Source organism: Phaenicophaeus curvirostris, chromosome 1, assembly GCF_032191515.1.
Source record: "Phaenicophaeus curvirostris isolate KB17595 chromosome 1, BPBGC_Pcur_1.0, whole genome shotgun sequence".
Classification (NCBI taxonomy): Eukaryota; Metazoa; Chordata; class Aves; order Cuculiformes; family Cuculidae; genus Phaenicophaeus; species Phaenicophaeus curvirostris.
In genome coordinates, this window is record NC_091392.1 from 157,549,444 (window position 1) to 157,575,726 (window position 26,283).

General features: G+C 42.9%; 1 protein-coding gene across 5 annotated transcripts in view; it reads left to right on the forward strand.

Moving 5' to 3' along the window:
• The first annotated feature begins 1,471 nt into the window (after window positions 1–1,471).
• FARP1 (FERM, ARH/RhoGEF and pleckstrin domain protein 1) overlaps window positions 1,472–26,283 on the forward strand; it is a 221,474-nt gene continuing 196,662 nt past the window's right edge. For 2 of the 5 annotated variants that reach the window (XM_069878904.1, XM_069878927.1), the window contains exon 1: window positions 1,476–1,624. The gene's annotated coding sequence lies outside the window, so the exon portion shown is untranslated. Of the gene's footprint in view, window positions 1,625–26,283 lie in introns of all 5 variants that reach the window. The other 3 variants (XM_069878932.1, XM_069878920.1, XM_069878912.1) reach the window with 3 other exon arrangements.

Genomic DNA, 26,283 nt, shown 5'->3' on the forward strand with positions numbered 1-26,283 from the left:
TGGGCCCCCTGAAATCCACAGGAAGGGGCAGTGATGGTGCTGCTCCCCATGGGAATCACAGGATAGAATCATAGAATCACCAGGTTGGAAAAGACCCAATGGATCATTGAGTCCAACCATTCCTATCAAACACTAAACCATGCCCCTCAGCACCTCGTCCACCCGTGCCTTAAACACCTCCAGGGAAGGTGAATCAACCACCTCCCTGGGCAGCCTGTGCCAGTGCCCAATGACCCTTTCCATGAAAATTTTTTTCCTAATGTCCAGCCTAAACCTCCCCTGGCGGAGCTTGAGGCCATTCCCTCTTATCCTGTCCCCTGTCACTTGGGAGAAGAGGCCAGCTCCCTCCTCTTTACAACGTCCTTTCAGGTAGTTGTAGAGAGCAATGAGGTCTCCCCTCAGCCTCCCCTTCTCCAGGCTAAACAACCCCAGCTCTCTCAGCTGCTCCTCACAAGGCCTGTTCTCCAGACCCCTCACCAGCTTTGTTGCTCTTCTCTGGACTCGCTCCAGAGCCTCAACATCCTTCTTGTGGTGAGGGGCCCAGAACTGAACACAGGATTCGAGGAGCGGTCTCACCAGTGCCGAGTACAGAGGGAGAATAACCTCCCTGGACCTGCTGGTCACGCCGTTTCTGATCCAAGCCAAGATGCCATTGGCCTTCTTGGCCACCTGGGCACACTGCTGGCTCATGTTCAGTCGCTGTCAACCAACACCCCCAGGTCCCTCTCCTCCAGGCAGCTTTCTAGACAGGCTTCTCCTAGTCTGTAGCACTGCACAGGGTTGTTGTGCCCCAAGTGCAGGACCCGGCATTTGGCCTTGTTAAACCTCATGCCGTTGGACTCAGCCCAGCGGTCCAGCCTGTTCAGATCCCTTTGGAGCCTCCCTGCCCTCCATCAATGGTTGAGGTTGGAAGAGAGCTTAAAGATCATCTAGTCTCGCCCCTCGTGTGTTGGGCAGGGACACCTCCCAGCAGACCAGGCTGCTCAAAGCCCCATCCAACCTGGCCTGGAACACCTGGAATGGCTGGACTCGATGATCCAGTGGGTCCTTTGCAACCTAGTGATTCTGTGACCTCCAGGGATGGGGCAGCCACACCTTCCCTGGGCCACCTGTGCCAGCGCCTCACCGCCCTCATGGCGAAGAATTTCCTCCCTCTGCCTAGCCTAACCCTGCCCCTCTGCAGTTCGCACCCCTCGCCCCTCGCTGCGGACCCGCTGGGGTCCGATCTCTCTCGCAGCTCCCCGGTTTAACCCTTTGGTGCCTCCCGGGCGCTCCCTCCGCCGCCGCTGGGGGGCGCTCTGGGCCGCGGCCGCCCCGCCGGGAGGGGCAGGACGAGGGGAGGCGGCGCCCAGTTCCCGCTCGCCGGGGCTGCGAGCGGCAGCGGGATTCCTCTCCCTCTCTCTCCCTCTCCCCCATCTCCTCCTGCCCCCTTCTTCTTCTTCTCTCTCTCTCCCCACCCCCGCCGCCAAGCCGGGCATGGCGAGCCTTCTCCCGCGAGCCCCTCGCTGCCCTCCTCCTCCTCCTCCCGCCGCCTCCTTCTTCTCCTTCTCCTCCTCCTCCCCGCGGAGCTTTTAATGGCTCGGAGGAGCGCGACCGCCGAGCCGCAGCCCCCGCCCCGCGCACGGTAAGGGGCGAAACAATGGGGCCGGGGTGGGGGGCGCCGCCGCCGGGGCTGCGGGGACCGTCCCCGCCCGCCGCTTCCCCGGGTCGATCCCTGCCGCCTCCCCTCCTTCCCCGCTTCCCCTCGGTGCCTTCTGCGCCGACCCCCCCCCCCCCCCCCGCCCCTCTCCGCCGGGAACACCGGGAGCCCCGAGGGGAGGCGGGAGGTGCGAGGGCAGCGCCGCTCGGGGACCTGCGGCCCCGCGGGGGGAGCCGGCGGGGTTATTTTTGGTTCTGAAAGGGAGGAGGGGAGGTTCGGGACGTTCTTGCCCCCTGGGGAGCTGCCTTCCTCCCGTCCCGCTCCGACTCGCTCTCTAGTTCGGGAAGCATCCAGGTGTACTCGAGGTAAACTTACATATTCGGGACCAGGGAGTGTCTTTTTGTCCGGGGTCTCCATTGTCACCTGAAGTAAACACTTAATAAGTGCTTTTCAACTGACGGATAACAGTTGTGCTTCATTCATTTCATTTCATTTCATTTCATGGCAGGGGGGTTAGAACTAGATGATCTTTAAGATCCCTTCCAACCCAAACTATCCTACGATTCTATCTCGTGATTCCGTCCCACGATTCTGTCCCACGACTCTACCCTACGACTCTACCCTATAATTCTATTCTACTATTTAATACTTTAAATACTTGAATAATTTCAATCAAAGCAAAAAACACCTAAATGCTTTACCCGGGAGGACGGGGTGCCCCAGGCGGGTGTGGGTGCTGGCTCCCCGTTTGTTCGCGGAGGGCATTGCCACCCCTTCCCCGGGCTCCCTTGGCTGCTGTGACACCCTGTGGTGCTCCCCCCGGTGCCTTCACACGCTGAGGTGGCCGAGTTGGCTCCTGCCTGGCTCCCTCGACGCCTCTGCCATCGCCTCGCCCACTCCCCGGGCTGGAAAGTTCGCTTCCGCCCTTTGGTGCTATCGGCCTCGAATGGGCACGGATGTATTGAGTAAACACAAGTTTTATGTGCAGAGCAGGAGCTTGTGGGTTTTAGGCCTTATCTTTTGTGATTCAGTGGCTTTTTCTTTTTAAAAGCACCCACAAACACCTTGGAGTTTGTTTTTTAAAGCTGACGGATTTGCTTGGTGGCTGGCATGAAAGAAATGAGACGCGTGAAAGAAATGAGACGCGTGGCGTATGCTTTTTTCGGTCACAGCCTTCTTTACCGGGGTTTCCTTCAAAGAGATTTGTCTCTGGAGAGCGGGAAGATATGATTGCTCTAAAGGAACAGTATTGCTCAGCTGCTTTATTTGTATCTCTCCGATACTTTGACTCTTGCTCCTTGTATCGCTTCCAATGTGTACTCACAGCAAGGCTGGTGCTGGAATCCAGCCAACAAAAACAAAATTCTGAAGGAGTCCAGTAATGAAAATCCCCAAATGTTCTCCTGAATTAAGATATCCCCTTCCCCTGCTTTACAGATGTTTGTGGGAGTGTTGTGGTGTCTAGCTAATTAGTGGATCCGAGCCTTTTAGAAATGGTTCCCACGTACCAAGAAAATACGAAATCCTCTTAGCTGAGCCTCACGTGTCCAACCTGCTCGGGGTCTGGACACCATGCGTTGGCTGACACAGTGGGATGGGAGCCGTGTGCGCTCTGCCTGCCGCGCTGCAGCCTGGGGGTTGTAGTTACCCTGGTGTGCACCTCGCCGGTGAGCTCCATGTGTGTGGGGACAAGGCTGACAAGGTGATTGTCTCATTGCTCTCTGCAGCTACCTGAAAGGAGGTTGTGGAGAGGAGGGTGCTGGTCTCTTCTCCCAAATGACGGGGGACGGGATGAGAGGGAATGGCCTCAAGCTTCTCCAGGGGAGGTTTAAGCTGGACATTAGGAAAAAATTTTTCACGGAAAGGGTCATTGGGCACTGGAACAGGCTGCCTAGAGAGGTGGTTGAGTCACCTTCCCTGGAGGTGTTTAAGGGATGGGTGGACGAGGTGCTGAGGGGCATGGTTTAGTGTTTGGTAGAAATGGTTGGACTCGATGATCCAGTGGGTCTTTTCCAGCCTGGTGATTCTATGATTCCTGCTCAGCTCTGCTCTGGTGCCGCCTCAACTCAGGGACTGTGTGCGGTTTTGGGTGTCGCAGTATAAAAAGGTTATAAAGCTACCGGGGGGAGTCCAGAGAAGGGCCACAAAGTTGGTGAAGGGTTTAGAGGGGAAGTCATATGAGGAGCAGCTGAAGTCACTTGGTCTGTTCAGCCTGAAGGAGATTGAGGGGAGACCTCATCATGATCTACAACTTCCTCACAAGGGGAAGAGGAGCAGGTGCTGATCTCTTCTCCAATGACAGGACCCAAGAGAATGACAGGAAGGTTTAAGTTGGATATCGGGAGAAGGTTCTTCACTCAGAGAGTGGTGGAGCACTTGAATAAGCTCCCCAGGGAAGTAGTTACGGCACCAACCGTGACAATGTTCCTGAAGCATTTGGACAACGCCCTCAGACACATGATGTGAATGTTGGGGTTGTCCTGTGCAGGGACAGGAGTTGGACTCGATTATCCTTGTGGAATCCTTTCCACTCGGGACATTCTATGACTCTGATTCTATGATTCCTCCTTGGCCTTCCCTGATGTCAGAAGTGTCCAGTGCTGAGTGGCTTGGGGAGCTGGCTTCAGGTTTTTGCTTTCTAATTCAGAGCTTTGTCCTCTTAGGTGTGGTTTTGCTCAGGGATTGGATAGAGTCGCTTTTCTTTTCATTGTAAATAGCAAAGATGAGGGATTATACATAATACACTGAATTATGATGGCTATTTTTGAAAGCTTAGACATCGCTGTATCAGTCCAAACTCACTGTAAGTTTTTTTATCCCCACAGACTTATGTTCAAACATAGGTGTTGAAGGGATCATTGGCAATAGAGCCTTCTGTCGTCATTACAGGAAAGGGTTAAAAAGCTTTATTTCTCTGCTCATTTTTTTGTTGTATCTTGTCTACAGCCACTTAATTTTTTTTTTCTTCTGTACTCCTTTTTCTTGAACAAGCAAAATAAACTAGGAAAGTAGGCAGAATGTTTAACACACAGTAACATGAGACTTCAGAATGTCAGAAGCTGATAAGAGATTGAATGTGTAATATTAAAGCCTTGCTTTAATTTAATGGCTGGACTTCAAATTGGAAATACTTTTTTTTTTTTTCCTCTCCAGGTTGACACAGTTCATCAGTCATTGTGTAAATCAATATCTTAAAACATGCTATTTGTAACCAAACTTTCTGAAAGAAAATTGTGGATGATAAATGACCAAGGGGAAAATGCCACTTAAATGATGGGTTGAAAAAGAAAAGGGAAAGCCTTGCTTTAGGAGATGTATTTCTGCATTAACATTCAGATAGAGATTTCTGAATTTATAGAGCTATTCAGTAATTTTTCCTTGCTGATTTTAGATTAATTTGACTTAGGAAAAAATCCGAACTTCCACTTAAGAAGTTCATATATGATGAAAATTAGCATAGCCCTCTAAAAAAATACAAAAATTCTTGACACTGATGAATACGAGGCTGCCAGTGCTGGCAGCTTTTTATATTATGCATGCTGCATGATGGAGCTGTGCTTCTCTGGTTTGAAATATCTTTGCATTAAGTCTTTGGCTTGCTGCTGGGCACGGATTTCCACAAGGGACTGACTGGTGCAGTGACTCCTAAACTGGGATCTGTTAGTGTGGGGGGCTGGGGAATATGGTCCACGGGAACTTATTGTTTTCCCCGTGTTTGTAGTGAAAAGTTGGCTGGTGGGCAGTGAGTTAGAGTGGTTCGGTGGTGCCAGCGGGCTAAAGAATCGTGTGCACCTCACCGGCTGAGTGTGTCCCCTCAGGTTTTGCAATGCAGAAAACTGTGCAGAGAATGATGTTGCTGGTTGTTAACCATTGTCCACTCCTCTTTCCCAAGAGTGGAATTTGAAGTGCAGGTCAGTGCTCTGACCTTGCCCTCCCCTCTGCTTTGCTTGGGGAAATGCAGATCTCTGTCTTGCTGAGAAATAGCAGCAGACATCCAGATCGAGATCTTCACTTCAGTAGGACTGACTGGACTCATCTTTTTGAGCTTATGTCCATAATTAGGAAGTACTTTTTGCAGCTGTAAGACTGGGTTGCAAAACCTGATTACACAGTATACATAATGAAGTTATAGTGGATGTTTTATGCTGTTAAACCTCTCTGTTATTAATCTTGGTTACATAGTAGTGCAGAATCAATGTATTTGCATTCTGCTTTTCATACTATATGGTGATGTTAGTGATAGGGACTAAACTTACTGGCTTTGGTTTCTGGTTCAGCTTTTTTTTCATTTTTTTTCCCCATGATGCTTTTATATGCCAGTGTCCTCGTTTTATATTGTCTTTTTTAGAAAAGCATGATAAAAATGCTGTTTATTGAATTTAGGTCCACCAACTTGTCCTGTTTTTTCTGTTTCTTCTTTTAGAAACTGGCATGTTTATCTTAAAAGGGTCCTTCCAGACTTAATTTAATGACTTTGAAAGGTTACAGCTTGTGTATTTTCCTTTTAATTATTTTTTTTCATATGCTTTTCTAACTGGTAGGTGATAAGTAGGCAGTGAGGTTTATAGTGGACTGCGGAATTAGGAAACTGCTGAAACTTGCTTTTCTGGTTGTGAAGTCACAGAGGTATAAAAGGTCATCAGGCTCAGTCAGCTTCAAATTTGTGCAAAATGTCAGTAAATTTGGCCTGCAGAAATGTTGGCAAATCAGACAATTAGGTCAGTCTGTATCAGATGTGGGCACTGTCTTGTTTGTAATCAATTGCAGCATGATGAGCTTTTTAGCCTTGTCTGTAATGAAATGGACTTGATTAAATGTTGTGAGAAATGAAAATATGGAATGCCTTTTGGGGGATTTAAGAAACAGGGTATGCAACTAATTTTTTTAGTCTGGAAAGATAAATGGGGGAAATTATTTTTAATGTTTGATTGTCAAGAGGACTTAAAGGAAAAAAGAATGGTGTCTCTGTTAGTAGGTTCTTAAATAAAATGAAGCTTTGTTGGTGAAGTTCACGGAGGTGCTAAAGTTCTGGTTTCTGTTGATCTCAGAGGGAACTGTGGTTTTTGTATCGTGCCCTTCAGTGTTAACACAGTAAAGTCTGTGCAGTAAAATCTGATTTTGTGTTGCTGTATAAAATGGAGGAAAGGACTTTCTCAAGCCATGAAATCTGGACTCCGGGGTTTACAGTAGAAGGTTTCTGTACAATACATGTTTGTTACTAGTCATGAGGAATACTTCCAAGTGGCTGGGTTACATTTTAGCATAAGGCAGTGATGGTGTTTCCAGACTCTGTTGTTTCCCAGGTTGTAAATCGGGTGTAGTGGCAAAGCCCACTGGAAGGTGGGAGACTGTCTCTCAGGTGGTGTTTCACCTTACTGGTGGTGCCTCGCCTATGCAGTGCTCTGCTACTTGCCATTAAAATTGGGGTTTTTGCTACCTTGGCGTCAGTGCTGGAGGTTACTGTCCCATGGTACAAGATTTCTCAAATGAGTAGTAATGTTAACAATTATTTCAATCCCAGTTTGCTTCCAAATGTTCTGACTTGGGGGGCCGAAGTAATGATTTGGACCTCGCAGTGACTGAATTTGCCATAAGGAAAGTACATTAAGAGACTATTATAGTCCCGTTTGATGTGCAGTTCTGCTGTTTTGCAAGGCTCTTTAAATTGCCGTTTCAAGCGCTCCCTCTCACTGGGTATGTTAACCCAGAAGTGAAAAGGGTTATGTCAGGTAACCAAATTGGACCCTCCCCTCCTCTTCCTCAGCGTAGATGTCTCCCCAGAGCATCTATTTCTGTAATACACAAGGTCCTTAGGTGTATAATACACAAAGTGTTAGAGAAATTCTGCAGCTGGAGATGTGTGACATGGATAGTTTTGTCTGAGGAAAAGCTGTGGCTTTCTGAACAGAGCTCTTAGCAGCAAACCATCCCTGCTCGGAACAACTGCTTTTGAGTGCAGGTAGCACGCTCTGTATCCATACAGGCAATTGGATCACGGTCTCCTGGACCAGCTGCTTGGGTACTTGGACTTTCTCGTACAAACCATTGCTAGGGAAGAGCACACATATCTAGGTCGAAAGATAACTGGAAGTAAACTGGAAAACTTAGCAGTAATTGGTGAGAGTCGATCTTGTTGGCTTTTTCTTTTGCCAGTGTGGGGTTTCTGCTGGCCACCATTGGCCTTTCTACATCTTTCCTTCCTGATTATTGCAGGCCCAGTTGTTTGATTGCTGGTCACTAATAATACGGATGACTGCATCTCCTTAATCAAGGATCCTTATTTTCAGTCAGCTGCACCAGAAGCACAGGTCAAGAAGACATTTGTCAATTTAGTCAAATAGCGACTGTGGTACAAAGGCCCTAGCTGCTCAGTAACCTGTGTACATTTAATTGGCTCTTTCTGCTCCGCATCCTGCTTTTTCCTGTTGGTTGCTCGCTCTCTAATAATCTTTTTCAGTGCCTGGCTTAAGCACTTCAGCTGCAGACATTGTGTGTTCGTGTCTTCCATCTCTGAATGTTATTTTTGGACACGTCCCAGCCTCCGTCTCCTCCCTGAACAATACCAAAGGTGTTCTGCAGGGACCTTTGCTAGTCCAGCAATGCAGCACCAGTAGGCTGCTCATTAGTCTTTTATGTCTCTCCTTATCAGTTTTACTGTGAAACTCCCTATCGCTTTGGTTGCACATGTTAGAATAATTAGGCTTCCTGTTCGGCAGGTTTGTATAGCATTGATTTTGGCCTGAAAGTTCAGGGGAGGGGCAGGTTGCTATTAAATTATATGAAATGGCAAGTATGTCTTCGCTAGTTGCGTTTTCCATTACGAGCCTGTTTAAAACATAGTCTTGCACAAAGAGAGGCAGGAACTCTGAGCAGAATTTCATGCTGCTAATATAGGAGGGGTTTTCCCTTGCATTAGTAAATAAGTGAAATAAAAGTAAACCTACTTAAAGAGAAAAAGAGAGGATAGGTTGATATCGCTATTCGACTGGAAGAGGGCTTCCCATCATTCAGAGGCTCTAGAAATTCAGCAGGTATCAGACAGACATGGAGCATTTCTCTGGCTACCCTTGTGCAATTATCAGGAGAGAAGATGCTGTGTCTTTTAGGGGTTGAATATTTTTTTGCTGTTCTTCCATTCGTCTCTCTCATTTCTCAAATTATCCTGAAGTTTGCTGCTTCTTATGGCTTACCATCAAAGTGAAATGAATTTGATTTGGTTTTATTTTCTTAATTCACTGCAGTCTTATGATTGCAAGAACAATGATTACAACTGAGTAGGCTCTGGCCAGCTCTTGGTGTGATGTATAATAGGAGTGGCTTTTTCAGATTAAGGAGGAGTATGATTTATTTAGTTTGTCCCAGATGAAGTTTACTCAATAATCAAGGCTATAAAGGAAGGTAAGGCTCTTGTAAAGTAAGAATCTGCAGTTGTTGTGTTCTTTCTCAAGAGTTTCCTATTTTCCAGGGAGCACTTGATATTCAGGCCCTTAACAATATGATAAATCTTAAAGGGAGAACAGGAAGGAGGGATTCAGTTGCTGCACCTTTTAGAGAATTAGGAGCGTATTTAACTTCATGTACCAAGTAGTCCCAGTCCATTATAGAAGTTAAACTTTTTTTTGTGTGAACTCCTTGGAGGCAATTTTCAGTCCTTTTATTTGAAGATCTTGACTCCTATCTTATCTTTGTGGAAACTCCTGAAATCTGTGTTTAGCAGTGTGTTTATAAGACCTGAAATGATTAATGTTTAGCTTTCACTTATTAAACATCCAATAGTTTTATTGCTTTTTAAACAGAGGCATCAGTATGTGCGTGGAGTAAGATCAACTGCACAGCTGTGCTGTCGTAACCCATGTTGTTCATTAGTCATTTCATACAGCTTAGCCAAACTAACTGGTGTAATGTGGAAAATAAACTTGTTTAATGTTTTAGTGCAGAACGCCACTTTTCCCCCTGTGTCCTTTGAAATGTTGAGCTGGTTTTCAGTACTACGAAAAATAAAGTACTAGAAACCGTGAAAAGAAGTAGAAAGCAAGCAAAAAGGAAAAGATACCTAGCATGTACAGTCAATAAATATTGAACCTGAAGCTAGCAGAAAATGTCCTCAAAGTGCCTCAGTAGCAAATAAACACAAAGACAAAGCAGATGGTGTGATAGTCTTGCACTAGAGAGAAGGGCAGTGACTCTGCCATTTGAATATAAAAAAGGTTTTAAAAGTCATTCTAATTAAGTGTTGTTCACAGCTTTGCCTTTACTAACAGTATTTGAATTTCAAGATAGGTCACAAATGGCGCAATTTCAAGGGTATAGGATCCACTTGCCTAAAACAAGTGAGTTGCAAATGAACTTCCAAGAAAAGAATTTCTAAACAGACCTGCAGGAGACAAGTTGCTGATGGTAATTTTATGGGGCAGCATTTTCCATCTCAATTTTTTTTCATAATATTTACAATTAAGGCTTGAATGTGCTGCCTCTTTGTTTCTGACTACTCCCTGTCTATACCTCTGTTGGGCAACTTCAACCGTATCAGGAAAACAATGAAGCTTAATTAAAAATTAAATGCTAGATGGAGAAGTGGCAGCTCCTGTTGAAGGTCATCTGCGTGGCTGGGCAGCTGCCTGGTCAGCACGTGCGTTGACTAGGCAGTCACACAGGTACTACTCAAAGCAACAGCAACCTCGTGCCATCTCATTAGCGGTGAATAAATAGGACACTGTTGAGAGAGTCGGGGAGGCTGGCAAGGCAGGAGGTGTGTGGTGGAGTGAGCCATGCAGCAGCTGGGTTTTAGGTGCGCAAGGGCTGAGGGAAGATTATCAGTTGGGTGGAAACCAATTTTTATTAGCTCTGTTGGTCACTGGGTGTGAACATGTTTACATAGTGGTTCATAATGGAAACAAACATAGCACTAATGAAGCCTGTCCAGAAAGTGAAATCTTTATCAAAAACCTTGGTCACATTGACACCAAGTGCAGTTTCTCAGTTATCTGGAAATGCTTCCCTTAAATGTGAAGTAGTGTGCTTTTATCCAGTGAAGTAGCAAAGCAACAGTGCAGGAACAGGATATCTGCGTGAACTTTACCTCCAGTTGTCTAGCTTTTTATGTGCAAATCAAGGTCTATTTCAGATTCTGAACTAAGAAATTATCAATAACTTGAACATGACTATTTATCCATTAATTTCATGCACAGTGACTGCACACTAAGGCACCAGAGAAATTGTTGGAGCAGTTTCTAGTTGTAATAACGCTTGAAGGATCATTTGAAGCAATGGGCAAGCAAATGACACTTGAGAAAACCCAACACAGGGGAAGTCATTCCTGTCCTCTTGAATGAAGAGAAAGGACATGATGGAGGCGAGCTCAGGACTGATAGTGGCCTGCTACAAGCTTATGACTGAAAAATTAGATCAGCATTGTGATGGAGTAACGTGGGTGCGTGTGCTTGTACATATGATGAGAAGGTAGAGTTCAGGAGCATTTTCTTTTTCTGGAGCAGAGATGTAGACTTAATTTTCCTCTGATTTAAAAAAATAGCCAAACAAACAACAAAAAAAAAAAACAAGTCCCAAAGCCATCAGTCTATGTATTCAAGAAAATGTAAACTTGTATCTGAAAGCATTAAAATAGAACACAGTATTGAACCTTATCAAGTGTTTACTAAGATTTCTTTGACGCTCTAAGGTCTGTTGGTAAATTTTTTTCAGGCAGTAGATAAAACTATCAACTTTTCCTTCTAATTTCCTTTCCTCAGAAGTGAGAGTAATGCTTGAAAATGAATAATTTATGTTATTTAAAATACTTAAAAGTGGAAATCAGGTGCTGCAATTGGAACAGCTAACACAGACAAAGAATAACCTAATTAAAGCTGAGGTAGTGAGCTGTGGAGTGTACCATAATAGATGGATGTAAGTAACCGAATGAAGTTTTTCCTCCCAGTGTCATGTAAAGAAAATAACAGAGAGACCTAGGTGTGCTCTTTCATCTCTGGATTTGGATTGTCTGCAAAATCAGTGTGCTATGGGGATATTTATAGCTGCAGGATTTGATGATGTCTATCCTTCGAGAAAGCTCAAAGAATTTTCATTTTAGTGTCGACGTTAATTCAATAGAAAAAAATCCTGAGAAAGAGCCTATGTTTTACTGTTCTGCCTGCTTTTGTCAAAACCAAATGCCCCTTCCAACCTGACCAAAGTTCTTTTTACTTAAAAGCACCCTGAGATTGGATCTGAAGCTTGGGTTTGCGCTGTGAAGGAAAAATGGTAGCTATATAAATGTAAAATGTTTCTCCAAATTTTAAAGCATTGAATCTGTGGCAGTTCTGGGCTAACCTTGGAGCAGAATGAATTTGAGACAATGATGATCTGAGAACGGTTCCAGCTTGGCAAGTAAAATATGATTTTGACGCGTGGAAGAGAAAATTAATTGGAATAATAGGTCTGGCCATTGCAAGTAGATTGAGCCTAATGAAATTAATATCTGAAAATGAATTATAAACCCTACTTGGTAATCTGTAACAGGACCTAAGAGCATGTTTGAAAATCTGCAAGTAACTCTAGGATTTTTCTGCAGAGGAGTTCCCAGGAGTGGAAGAAAAATATCTGCTTTTGTTTTCCTGTAGGATATTTGAATTGCAGCAAGCAACCGCACTGTACTCATGTGCATATGTTTCCTGTTGCAATCAAATGACAGTTTGGCTTGACTTGGAAAAGGCTGAAATGCCTGAGAGCTGGATTGTACAGTATCAGCTGGATAGAAGTTTCCTAAACTCTTTTGGCAGCATGTGACTTTTGCGAAATAAAATATGCTGCATCAATTTATAGTTGTTTCTGTGTTTATTAACCAGTGATTGAATTTATTCTAAGCATTAACTTTCTTGTTTATGAGAAATCCTGCAATAGCCTATTTTTTTTCACTAGACTTCCAGGCTAAATTTGATTGGAATCTTGTCAGGAGGACAAGCTAGTCTGGTTGCTTTTGAATGTGTTTAAGGAAAGTTTCATAACTCCTTTGGTATTCCTCCAGTAAGGCCGGATCCTTTTTTATCTATGAAGTTTAAAGCTTGAGGGGACAATAAAGACTCAAATCAATTGGAAGTAATTGCAACTAGATCATCAGCATAGTTTTGTTTAATTTACAGTGTTTATTTAGTGCTCTCCTGTTGAGGAAGTTTAATCAAGTTTCTCATGCTGCGAGGGATTGCAGGGAGGAATACCAACAATCCGGGTGCTTCTTTTGAGGACTCTACCTTATGTATATGTAGTTCTTTGTTTGGGAATGAAAGATTTTTAATACCTGGTGCAGCAGCTGGAGTGGTTCCTCTGTAACTGGGTGTGTGAGTCTCCCTCCTAGCTGGGCACTTGGCCCCCATTGATGCTCTTAAAACATCAAGAGACAGGAGCCCTGCTTTTAAATTAAATTACGCGGCAACATAGGTTAAATGAGTCCTTTGAATGTTAATACAGTGGCTATAATTATAAATGTGTCCCTGCTATTTTGGAGCAGACAGGATAGCCTCTAGAAGCTCTCAGCTCCTTGCTTGTTGTTTTTATTTCTTGTTTCAGTGTGCTGTGACGCTGCTCCTCTCAGAGGGCTGTGTTGGTGCCTGATGGCAGTGCAACACTGTGCAGAGCTAGAATACTTAACCCCCAAGTTTGGAGGTGCGCAATGGGGCAGCTTCAGGCTTTTTTCTTCAGGGAATAAGATTTGATGGGGACAGTTGAAAAGCAAAAATCCTGACCTTTGAATGCATGGAGCATCATGGGGGATTATCCTTACCCAATATGCAATTACCTCATGCTAGAGGGAAGAACAGTAACTCATCTCTTTATGTCCGTTTCTTTTAGAATCATAGAGTAGTTTGAGTTGGAGGGGACCTTAAAGATCATCTAGATGTCTAGCCTTTACCTCCCACATCCTCCTCCTCCTTGAAATTCCCATATGGATATGCTCTCAGTGTTTTAGCAGTATGTATGTTTTTTTTCTGATTCACCGATAAGGCTGAATTTCTTTCAGAGTGAAAGAAAAACATGTAAATTGAGGTTCTGTGATTCTATTTCTGCACATCATGTGTGCTGCTGTTGGCAGTTCTGGGAAGAACCGTTCCTCCTCTTAGTTTAAAGGACAGTTCGTGAGAAAAAGTGAATCCAACAATACTGTTGCTGTTGCAAGGCTGAGATTAGAGATGAGTATTTAATCACTAGAAATGAATATATGACTTCTTGACATAAAGGGCCAAGAGTCTGCAATCCGAATCATTCCTTTAATAAAGGGGGGACACTACTTTTACCAGGTGTTCAGGTAGTAGGAATTATTTGGTGTTCTCTGAACCTGGCTATATTGATTATTTGTACAATATTTCCTTGTTTTTTCCTTCTTGAATTATATGCATGTTTTTATTTCCCATCCCCTTTTTTAATGCAGTTACTGTCTGTGACAGCATTCTATAGCATTTATCCATCATATTTGTATTTATCTTTTTCCTCAATACGGTAAATGTAATGGAAGGGCACACTGTTTATGCTGTCTAGAGTTTCAGTACACTTATAGCCAAAACAGTTCCTGGTATGGAGTCCCAGAACTTGTTAGCTGTTTCATTTACATCTTCAACAAAAGTGTTAAGTAAGTATGTAAGTTTTGAGTAATATTCTTTTTCCATTAGTCCTTTGGCTTTCTTAAGAGTGAGGAAGGAATGCAAATCTTTGGAGGCTCCTCTGGGGTTTTGATGGCCCAATAAAACTAAATTTTTTTTGGCATGAAGCCTTTAAATGCTGCAGCAGCTCTTGTATATGATTGGTATGATTTACAAAGGCTGCAGACGGCAAGTACAATATTGGACAGTTATCTTGATGGATTTGTCAGAGGCTTTTTTTCCCTTCTCCCCTGTGGCAGAATACAGTCAGCTAAAGATTTTCTTTCACATCGTCACAAGGTTCAAATTTAAAACGGTTTTTAAATTCTGTACTTTGTCATGAGACTACTATATATACTTTGTTCTGTACCATGTGATTAAGAAAGAAAAACTTTTAAGAAACATGCACTGATTGTGAGACAGTTATCAACTATTCATGCCCTGGTTTATTCATGTATTTATTTTATTCAGTCATTTTTTTCCACTAAGAGAAATTTATCTTATATATATATATATATATAATTTATTTTTTGTGCTTGGATTTACAAGTCTCTATCTTTTTCTATCACTTAAGAAATTAGGCACCCTGAACAGCAAACATGTATGTTTTACTCTGTATTGGACAGGACCTTCTGTTCTGGCTGATAATTACCCTTGATATTACCTCAGTTTTTGTTCAGTGATCTGTAGGAGGAGGTTCCTGTTGTTTCAATTGCCTGTAGAGCTGTATTTTCAGTTTTTGACTGAAGGACAAGTTTTAGGTAAGTACAGGCTTGAGCAGTTGGTTGTATCTTTTCTGTATCCATGATCTGATTCAAGGGTGCTCCCTATAAGGACTGATGTTTTTGTTCAGGCTACTTTCGAAGTCTAAACCACCACTGCTTCCATTAAAAGAAAAAAATACATTTACTCCTTAGTTTACAGCCTTACCGTTGGGGATTTTTCCTACTGGTAAACAGCCCTGGGTAAAACTGCTCTAATTCTTCCTAAATCTTTAAAGATCCCACTCAGCTTGCAGACCACATCCCTTACATGCTCCTGTACTTTATTATCCTGAAAGTTTATTCCCTTGCTGTTCTGCTGTGGCAGTCTCCTTGGTTCCCTGGGAAGCTTTTGTTCTGCTCCGGGTCATCCCGTTCCAGTACAGAGAGTTACGTGTGGGACGGGGCCCTTCAGGAGGGCTCCCTATGCAGGGGTTTGTGTTTGTGGCACTTGGCTTTCCAGAACAATCATGTGTAACCTGGTTACTGGACCAGTAGATCTGTTAGTCTCTCTGCTTCTGAATTTTAACAATTCTTCTCTAACTGCTCTCTTCTGTATTCTGTAAAATATTGTATGCATTTGTTTTCTTGAAATGTCATTACTCATTATTTTTAAGCTGAGCTAAAGCGTTTCTTGATTAATAACCTCAAGGTTCCCTTTTGTTACCATATGCTTAGTCATTTTATCTGCGTTAGCAAGGCATGATGACCTATTTTGGTTAGTATGTCTGGGTTTTGAGCTGAAGGACGATAGCAGCATATCTTGGAATTTCTTGGGTATGATAGAGACAAAAAAAGGGAGTAATATACTGCAAATGTTGGAGCGTGAATTCTGTTGCATGTTAGAAGCATGTTAGACACTGAAGGCTTTAAAGTGTCACCCTCATTTTTAAGGAGTTCACTTATCTACTTCTGATCATCCTAAGACCCTTCAAGCAAGGCTGACTTTGCTACAGGAATTCAGTAAGGTGCCACTGTGCCTTGCATCCATGAGCAGAGGTTCTCTGCTGCCTGGCAGTACGTATTCCTCACTGACTGACACAGCCACTAGTTAATTTTTTTTTTTTTGTTAGATGAGTGCAACTTTGAAGGCTCGTCACTGAATGAATCCATTAAGAGAGCTGCCTAGAGGATATCTTATTTTTGCAGAACATGCAAAAAGTCAGAGTCACTTTGCAAGCTGAGGGCTGTGGTAACATATGATATTTTTTCCCTTAAAGCAATAATTGAATTTGCTGTTCAGTTGGTTTTTCGTGCTTAGAAGTCACTAATTGGTGGGAAGAAACTTTTAAAAGATTAATCATAGCCATACTTTTTTCTTTTCATTACGTTGTCTTCCATTAAAATAAAATATCCGTTTTCTTCCTTAACTCACAAGATCTAACAGCTTCATAGGTAACTGTTGTTTATCTATTTTACCATCTTGGGGGCTTCAGACAGAGGAGAACCAAGACATAAGCCTCCCAAATTGTACACGTAGTATTCCCTAGCTGACTACTACCCAGTCCTAGTAATTGCAGGACTCGTACTTTGTTACAAGAAGGGTGAAAATGTCATGTTCGTGACTGTGTGTCTGCTTTGCTTAGTAACAACCTCAGTATTTTTTCTCGCAGTTTTATTTAAACTTGACTCGGTGAACAAAGAGGTGCAATTCACCTCGAGACTGAACTTTCTGAGGTAACAATACAGGAAAAACTGTGTAGGCTTGGTAAATGAGAGTGAAACCAAAGATCCATCAGAACAAACTCAGGAAATAAAGTGAATGGTGAAACTGCAGGGTTTGGCATTGAACAGAGCAGATAGTTGAAGGGCAAGAACAGTTTATCCTCTGTCCATGGGATGCTTCTGCTGACCTTGCTGTGTACCATGGGCTGAGAATAGTGCCGGAGGTGATCTGGTGTAATCTTACTGGGAGAAGGGGAACATGAGGGCTTGCTAGACACTAGTATTTAGTGTTGCATGTGGCCTTTTTCTTAACTACCCTCTGCCCCCGGTCCCTTACTGCAAAGATTAAGTGTGTTGAGTTACTGAGCAAAATGAGTTCTATTTCTGTAATATGGAAAAGTGAGTTGAGCTTATCAGAATTATTGAGAGGCTAGAAAGTAGACTGGTTTGTAGTTAGCTTATTTTAGCGTAGTAAGGACATCAGATCCTTTCTCGTTCCAATCTCTTATTCTACATATGAGTTTCTGTGTGTAACTGGGCCTCTTGCACGCATTCCGGGGATTGCTCACACCTCCTATGAAGTGTCAGTTGGCTGGTCAGTTAAAATTTGCAGTTGGTACTGTAGTAGTTATCTCCTCTTTGGTACCATTTTATAAGTACTTGAAAAGTTGCCATAAGCTGCCTCTCTACAGCCTTCTCATGATTTCTGCAGAAACATCACTTTTTTTTTTTCAGGTAGAAATATTCCAGGTGGCATTTCTTGGAGGGGCAGAGAGAGGAAAGGCTGCCATGCCTCTCTTTAGGTACATGGTCTCTCTTCCAACATATGCTGCTTTTGTGCTTGATTTCTGGATAATCTGCTTGCCGAGAGGATCCTTGCCTGTACAGTGAGACAGAAAGTTTTATGTTCTTTAGCCACATGCAACTTCCAATTCAGCCTCCAACGTCTACTGGTAGAAAAAGTGAAATTGAGCCATATTTTCACTTCTGTAACCTTAAAAAATCAACCAGATGCAGAAACATGGAAACCATTGAGGTTTCTTCCCAAAGAAGGGGGGAAGCATCCCTCCTTCTGAAGCATTACAGCATTCTTACAGGGTGTGTTTACGTAGATGGGTTTGGAATCTCCTGTAACCCATCATGTTCATTTACCGTCTTATTCTGTGGCTTGGTTGAAGCAGAGCACTGGTTTTATGGCTGCAGCACACTGTCTCTGCATGCACTTCCCTGGAGCACTGTGAAAGTCTGTGGGCTCTGCTGGGGCAGCCTGGAGGCTGCTCTGCCATCCTTGTTGCTACAGGATGAGTTTGGCGAGAACTGAAACGAGGAGCCGTGAAAGCACTGAGAAATGGGCAAAGCAAATTTTGAACTTCTTGAATGTGTCCTTAAATAGTAATGAAGGGTCACATCCTCAATGTTGGCAGCAGTCTGCTAGTATTTCAACAGGATTTTGAGTAAAATTGGAGATGTTAAATTAAAATCAGTAATGTGAGATGGCTGAAGTGTTAATATATAGAGCTTGTAAAGTAGCAAAGTTGTGGACAGTGAGCAGGTTGACACCAGGGTGCATGAAAAAGTCACGCAAACGCCCTTTTTTAGAAATTAGTTCTTCAGAATAAACCCAACAAATTAAATTTCAACCATAATTTCTACTTCTGGGAAGGCCTTACCTGTACAGGTTAGGTTCACATAAGTAAAGCACTTTGTATCAGTGTCTTCTCAAAGTAAATAGGTCAAATGATGTGACTTTTGGATTGTCATTTATTGTATCCATTGTGTTAAGTAATGTAAAATATGTAAGGCAACTGCAGGGGACCCAGCCTTTTAAGTTTTTTAGTTCTCTATTTTAGTGCCTTTACTGTTGTGGTTTAGCCCCAGATGGCAGCTGAGTACCATGTGGCTACTCACTCACTCCTTCCACAGCTTCCCATCCCAGTGCGATGGGGTCGAGAATTGAAAAGAAAAAGATAAAACTCATGGGTTGGGATAAAGACAGTCTAAGGGAACAGCAAAGGAACAGGAAAAAAAATAATAATGCAAGAATATACAAAGTGAGTATTGCACAGTTCAGTTGCTCACCACCTGGAAACCACTGCCCAGCCTGTTCCTGAGCAATGATCCCCTCAGCCAACTCCTCCAGTTTATATACTGAGTTTGACATATGGTATGGAATATCCCCGTGGCCAGTTTGGATCAGCTGTCCTGGCTGTGACCCCTCCCAGCTTCCTGTGCACTCCTTGCCCTCTCTTTGGCACGCCAGGATGAGAAGGTGAAAAACATTAACTCTATCCCAGCCAAACCCAGGACGCACTAGTCTGGATAAAGTTCTGCTTTTTTTCATTTTTCCCAGTATAAGTACTTTTCTTTTTTTGAGAAGCAGAAAAGCTTTTCTGTTATGTATTTGCTTTCAATTTAGCTACTGAATGCAGAGAGAATATTTTCTTTTTGAATAAACTCAGGATTGAGAACTCATTTGGGAGCTTAGAAGGTTGGAAAGCTTTTTCTTCTTTCTTTGTCCCTTTTAATCTATGAACGAAATAATCAGATGGGAACAGATTAGGATTATGTGCATTTAAGCTTGAAGTGCACAAAGAACTCCATGGATCTCACTGAAGGCATCGTGCAAATTAGGTATCTTACAGGCTTAGTGTTTTTTAGATACCTAATAAATTGTCTTGATACTTCAGTAAATTTGATAATGGTGAATTGAAAAATTAATTATGGTCACCAAATCTTGATCTCTATCCTATAATAACTCACCCTGGTTTAAATAGCAGTCATTTGCAGAATTTTAAAAAATTTTTCTGATGGTCTCTTCTCCCAAGTGATAGGTGGTAGGACAAGAGGGAATGGCCTCAAGCAGCATCCGTGGAAGTTTAGGCTGGACATGAGGAAAAATTTCTTCACAGAAATGGTTATCGAGCACTGGCAGAGGCTGCCCAGGGAGGGGTGGTTGAGTCACCATCCCTGGAGGTGTTTAAAAGATGGGTACATGAGGTATTTGGGGACATGATTTAGTAGTGGACAGGTATGGTTGGAGCTGATGATCTCTAAGGTCTTTCCCAACCTAATGATTTTATGATGCATTTTTAGGGACTTTTAAGACATCTTAGTGGTATAAGTTTAGTTCCTTCTGAATGCAGTGCATCAAAAGCCGTAGGTAATCTACGGTATCTCAGTATAAAGAAACAAATCCACTGCTAATTTCTAAGATAAAAGGTGTAAAAGCAATAAATGTAAACAAGACTATGTAACACTTAGAAAAGTGTGTAAATATTGTTTAACCTGCTGATTATGGAAAAAGAGGTACCAAAGTAAATGTAAAGACTATATTTAATTGCAATTGAACCTGAGATGTTTCAACTGATAGAAATGAACTGCTGGAGGAAAATATCAAAACCAATTTTAATGTAAGGTTTTGTGCTTACTAATGTGTTTGCTTTCCAATAATGAGTTAAGACATCTGTTTTATCTTTCTGTCATTTAGACCATAAAATTTATCTAAAAATACTTCGGTACTTAATGCTGTCTTGCCTTTTCCTTTTTCTTCCTGCTCCCCCAAGTTTCATGTACTTGTAGAGCATGTAGTCAGCCACACAGGCAAGTCAAAAGGAACAGTGACAAGATGCAGACTACAACACAGCTTTATGTTAGATGTTGAAGGCAAGGCCAGATGCATAGAAAAGTGGGAGGTTTTGTTATTACTTGTGCTTTGCTACAGAAAAATAACCAGTTCTTTCCAAACAATCCCTGTGATACTACTGCTACCTGTCTTAGTCTGGGAAGAGTAGAGTAGAGTAGAATATTTTCAGTTGGAAGGGATCTACAATTATTATGAAATGTCTGAGCCTCAGACCTACTTTCATTGTGCTTCTCAGTGTTTGAAAGACGTCGCCTCATTTTCCCCTGCAGACTACCTTGTGCATGGCTGGTGGAGTATTTCAATGAGATTTCTGTCCCCTACACATGTGAACTTGAATTTCCTGCCATTTCACATGTTGGGGGGAGAATGAAATAACCTACAAGCAGATCCTCCCAAGCACAGTTCCTGGAAACTGTATACTGTCGTGGGCATGTTTATTTTCTACTTGCCTTCTTGCTGTGATACCCTCAACTTTTTGAGGAAAGGAGCAGACAGTTTATTTAAAAACCTGTTATAGCAAAATGTCATTTACATAAGCAACAGCAGATCCCTTCGTGCTACTGAACCCCTATTTTCCTTTTCAGAAACTAGGGAAACTTTTTCTGTGAGTCTAACAAAATGATGCCTGGAGTCTAGTTATCCTGTAATGTTAGAGAAAGTTCTTCAGCAGAGGCAAGGCTGCAAACAAATTCAAAATCAAACAATCTCATCTATGCTTAAAGAAGTTGAAAAGGGCTATACCCAAACTTCCTTTTTCGGAGTGGTCAGGAGCTCAGTCCAGCCTTCAGGCTCCATTTTAGTTGTAGTCCAAAGGTGTTTTGCTTTCATATCTTACTGAAATTGGAGGATAAAGAAGTGGTTTTGGTGATGTGATGAGGCTTTGCAGTGTTTTTTCATGCCCTTCTCCTTTCCCACAGCTGCTCCTCTTGTGGTTACATCCAAGCCTTAACTTTGCATTATTGAGACTTCTTTAGTTTTTTATTGGATACTACTCAATACCAGAAACTGGCTGCTTTGCATAGATGTATCTGCTGACCTGTAACAATATGAAAGCTTAAGCACTTCCTCTTTCTGCAGCTGGATATAGAAGGGATAGTCATACTGGTGGCAGTGGTTCCCAGAATATTCATCTTTGATTTATGGGTAGTCAGGGACCCTCCCAAAGACAACTGGAATGACAACAGCTTTCTGTTTGGGTTAAATGTGGGAGCAGTTAAATACCCTATTGTTGAGGTGAGACAATAGACTCAGAAAGATTTTTTTTTTCCTTAATAATGGTCTTTAGAACTAACACAGAGCCTTGTGCTGAGCAGTTAGAGCACTGCGTGTGGTTGAATTCATCTTCTGACTCCTTGGTTCTGAATGATTCCTGAACACCAGAAGGAAGCATAGTAAAAATCATGTCTTTGTATGGCAGTGAATTTTGTATCACTGTTACTGAAGGGATTTATCAAATTTCCCTAGAAAATATTCTTTGCTACAGCAGTTGGGCTTGCACATTGCACCTGAATACAGAAGAGGCTTGGTCGTTGGAGAGACACCTTGTAGATAAGATGCTTGGAGCACCCAGCAATTCAGAGGAGCAAAGTCTGGAGACTGCATATAGAAACAAATAGGGGCAGGACATGCAGTACCCCCAGAATATCCCTCCAGGCAGTGATACATTACAACCAACTTGTCCAGAACATGTCTGGTATTGGGTGAAGTGTGAACCACTGTGGCAAAGTTTCCTGCTGGTGAGAAGGTCTTATAGAAAGCTGTGAAGCCTGGTGCAGTGTTGTTACCATTCCTTCATAGGGTTGGTTTGAAAAATACCAGGATCATAAGCTGCTGAAGTTGGAAACATGAAAGGAATTTCAGGGGATGAAAAAAAAAACCAGGACTGACAAATATATCTTAACATTAACTTCAAAGGGGCTGTAATACAGAGGAAGTTGTTAAGGCTGATTTTTTTTGACTAAATGTTTAGTACAAAAGGGGGAGAGTTAGTGCTGAAAGTAGGAGAGTGTGGAACAAGGTAATACCGAGCTCTGGCCTGAGAGGAAAAAACTGGCTTCCTCTTCCTTTTATAAGAGAGTTTTCAAATATCTTCTGTTTGAACTAAACAGCTGACCATGCTAATGAGGTCTGGTTTTCCTAATCTGCTATACTTCTTGTAACAGTGCTTGGTGATGGATCCTGTGACTGAGTCAACACAATTCTAGGTATTTATTTGAAAGTACAGGTCAGGACTTCTAATGGGCAATATCTGTCTGGTTGGACTGGTTGGCTAAAAGTGGCCCCAGAATAATAAATTACCTACTCTTAAATGATCTGGAGTCATATATTCTGATCTGTGTGCAGCCCTGGTAAGTTACAGAGTAGTACCAGTGAGACGTATCTTGTTCTGTCTATCTGAAAACAAAACAGCAGTGCTTTTGTTTAAGACATTGTCTTGGAATTAGTGGGTGCTCGGAGGCATGCAATAAGAAGTCAGGTACCAAGACCTTGACTAGAAACCGTAGTTCAAATGCTTTTGCAGAAACTGCAGCTAAGGCAGAGTGTTATGGGAACACAGCATTGTCACCAGAGCCAGGGCAGCAGGTTATGTGAAGTTAATGTTCTGGATGGAGTTGCTTTTTGGTGATACAAGTGATGCTGTTTTGAAATTTCAGTTGAGAAGTAAAGGCAAGTCACTGGATCAATCATATTCGTGGGATATTCAGTGAGCTGAGACAAGCAGGCCCAAGAACATGATAAAATAAGCACTAACAGACTTGCTGCCATCTGACAAGTGGTGCTGACATCTCAAGTAAGAGTTGACCTCTTCACACAACAGCATAAGGCATGTCAGTGACTGAGCTTTGTTGTTTAACAAACTGCTTTGCTGTATTTCATGTGATACTAAGAATTAGTGTTATCTTTGGCGCAGGAAGGAAAATGTGGGCAACTGTTTTGTTGCAAGTCTGTCATCAGAGCCAGTAGGAACCAATTGTGGTTTTATGTGGAGGTTCGTGTGGTCAGCGCTGCACAGCCAAGATGCTGGACAGTGGATGAAGGTGATCTCCAGCCTCTGTGGCTTTCAGTGATTTGTGCAGAACAGGGAAGCCACTCTGGAAGTCGTGTGGCAGCCGAAATGGCAGCCGAGCCCAATGCAGTGTTACAACAGATTGGTTTGTTGGTTAAATTTGGAGTGAGTTGGGGTATTTTTTTTGTGGTGAATCTGTGTGTGACTGCATGCAGAACACAATAGAACAGTGTGTGGAAGCAGAGGGAGAGAGTGCATGAGATTAGAGATCTTGTTGAGCAGGCTGCTATCTAGAAAGAGATTTCAAGTTGCAAAAGTTTATGCGTGACTGAATCCTACTTCCCAGGGGAGGGATTTTCTCTGGGTTTCAGCTTATCAGTTTCTCCCAAGAGAAATAACATACCTAAGCTTTAAATATTTTCTAGGTACTCGAGTCAAAAATGACTGATACTGAGAAATGCAAGTTCACTTTTCAGTGCAAACTGAGTATTGCTGAAAGGGAAACAATTTAGATGCTTTCTTTAAGGCACTTTAGGCATGTTTTTAGCACTAGGTGAGAAATCCAACAGGTGAGGGGCTAGGCACGAAAGATAATGGTATTTATAATGTGGTGGTAAGGCTGTGAAAGTGGGTGTATGTCTCACCTTATGAGTGGCTGCATAAATCTGTCAGTGCCTCATAAATCTCATCAAGAGGCCATTTTCCTGACATCTCCCAGATTCATAGTTTGTCTGCCAGCCATTTCAGGAGGTTCAGAGGAGGAAAGCAGTGTGAGTGGCAGGGGACTTGAAGGCAGAACAAGCTTTAATGTTGTCTGTAGTGCCTTCCCTTGCTGATCAGCTTCTTAATCCCTACAGAAGTAGAGTAGACTCTTTCTTCTTCCTCCTTCATCATCCTCATCCCTTGTACTGCTGCCTTTGAGAAACTGCAACCTCTCAAATGACTTTCAAATTCACAAGTACTGCACCATAATTGATTTCAGGCATCAAAACCAGTGGACAGGAGTTGCATTTGTATAACTTGGCTCTGATGAGGTTTTTAGTACCAGGACACAAAATTAGCTAAATTCAGCCTGGAGAAGAGAAGGCACCGAGGAGACCTTATAGCGACCTTCCAGTACCAGAAAGGGCTACAAGAAAGGTGGGGAGGGACTGTTTACAAAGGCTTGTAGTGATAGGATGAGGGGTAATGGGTGTAAACTGGAGTGGGGCAGATTTAGGCTAGACATAAGGAAGAATTGCTTATTCTGAAAGAAATGCTGAGGGTGGTGAGGCACTGGCACAGGTTGCCCAGGGAAGCTGTGGCTGCCCCATCCCTGGAGATGTTCAAGGCCGGGTTGGATGGGGCCTTGGGCAGCCTGGTCTGGTGGGAGGTGTCCCTGCCTATTGCAGGGGCGTTGGAACTGGGTGACCTTTAAGGTCCCTTCCAACCCGAACTATTCTGTGATTCTGTGAAATCCGATTGTTTAATGTAGGCAAAATTACCGGTTGGCTGCACCTAACCCAGTCTAGAAATGTGTAGCACGGCTGTGTTCATGTAACAGGGACATGCTTAATCGAGCGCAGCTTTCCCATAAGAAGCAAATCTTTTCTGTCTTGTGGCGCCAGCAGGTGCTTTGTATGGATGCTCCTGTACTGCTTGGGAAGAACCCTGAAGAGGAGACTGGGAGGAATAATGCTTTAGGAAATGGATAGCAAAAGATGGGGCTCGTCAACACTGCACATCTTGCTGAACATTCCTGGGCCTGTAACACAGAATTTAGGCCTGATATTTCTAAACAGAGATCCAATTTAGCCCAGGACTCTACCTCTAATAATGGTGAGTAGTAACGCTTAGGGGAGAAAGTGTTAGGGAAGGCAGTGATCCCTCCAGCTTTTGGAAGGCTGCAATTCAAGGACTTGGATCAAGAAGGTTACATCTGCAGCTTTGTTTAACAGTCCTTGGCAGACCTTGATTTTATGAATTCATCTAATCATGTGTTAATCTGTTTAAAATTTTTGCCTTCACAACATCCTGTGACAACAGGTTCTGCAATTAATTGTAGTGTGGAAGAAGTACCTCCTTTTCCTCTTGTTTTTAAACAAGCTGCCTGATAAATTTAATTTTATAATACCTAATTAATTTATTCAAAGACAGAGTTTCCTATTTGCTTTCTCTATAATACCATTCATAGTTTTACATCTGTCATCTCATCCATCTCCTTTCTTGTTTGCTTGGTTCTCCTTAAGTTAAAGATACTTCAGACCCCATCGTGGTCACCCTACTTTGAACCTTTTCTGATTCTGCTATATCCTTCTCCAAGGAGGGTTTCTTAGAGCCACAGCTCTAGGCTGCACTAAGGATTTGCAGTGGCACAGTGGTATTCGCTGTTGCATTGGGTATCCTTGACCTTCTCACTCCCAATGTTCCCTTTGCTCTCCCAGCCAGCACTGAGCTTTGCCATCTCTGAGTGAGTGGCTTCTCACTTTAATTAAACTGCCATGGCTCCAGGGTTCCCATTTGCTATATTGGCTGTTACTTTGTGTTGTGTGTGTACAAATCTATCTGCAGCTCCTCACAGTTCTCTTGATTCTGTAATTGCTAGCAAACTTCACTATCTTGCTGCTTGTTCAGTTTTCCACATAAATAATGAATATACTGAGTAACACAAATGCAAAACCAGGGCTGTTGTGAAAACTGGCTGTTTATTTCTGTGCCATTTTTTCTCATCTATCCAGTTGTTAATTCGCAAGACCTTCCATCTTACCCATGATGGTTCAATTTCTTTAAAAGCCTGTGGTGAGAGACATTGTCAAAGGTTTATTAGAGATCTAAGCACACACAATGTATCATGCATACCTCGCTTACCCCTATATGTCATGGGAAGCTTTGTAAAAAGAGTCCATACCATGATGACACTCCACCAGGATATTATATTTATGTTCATACCTGTTAATTCTGTT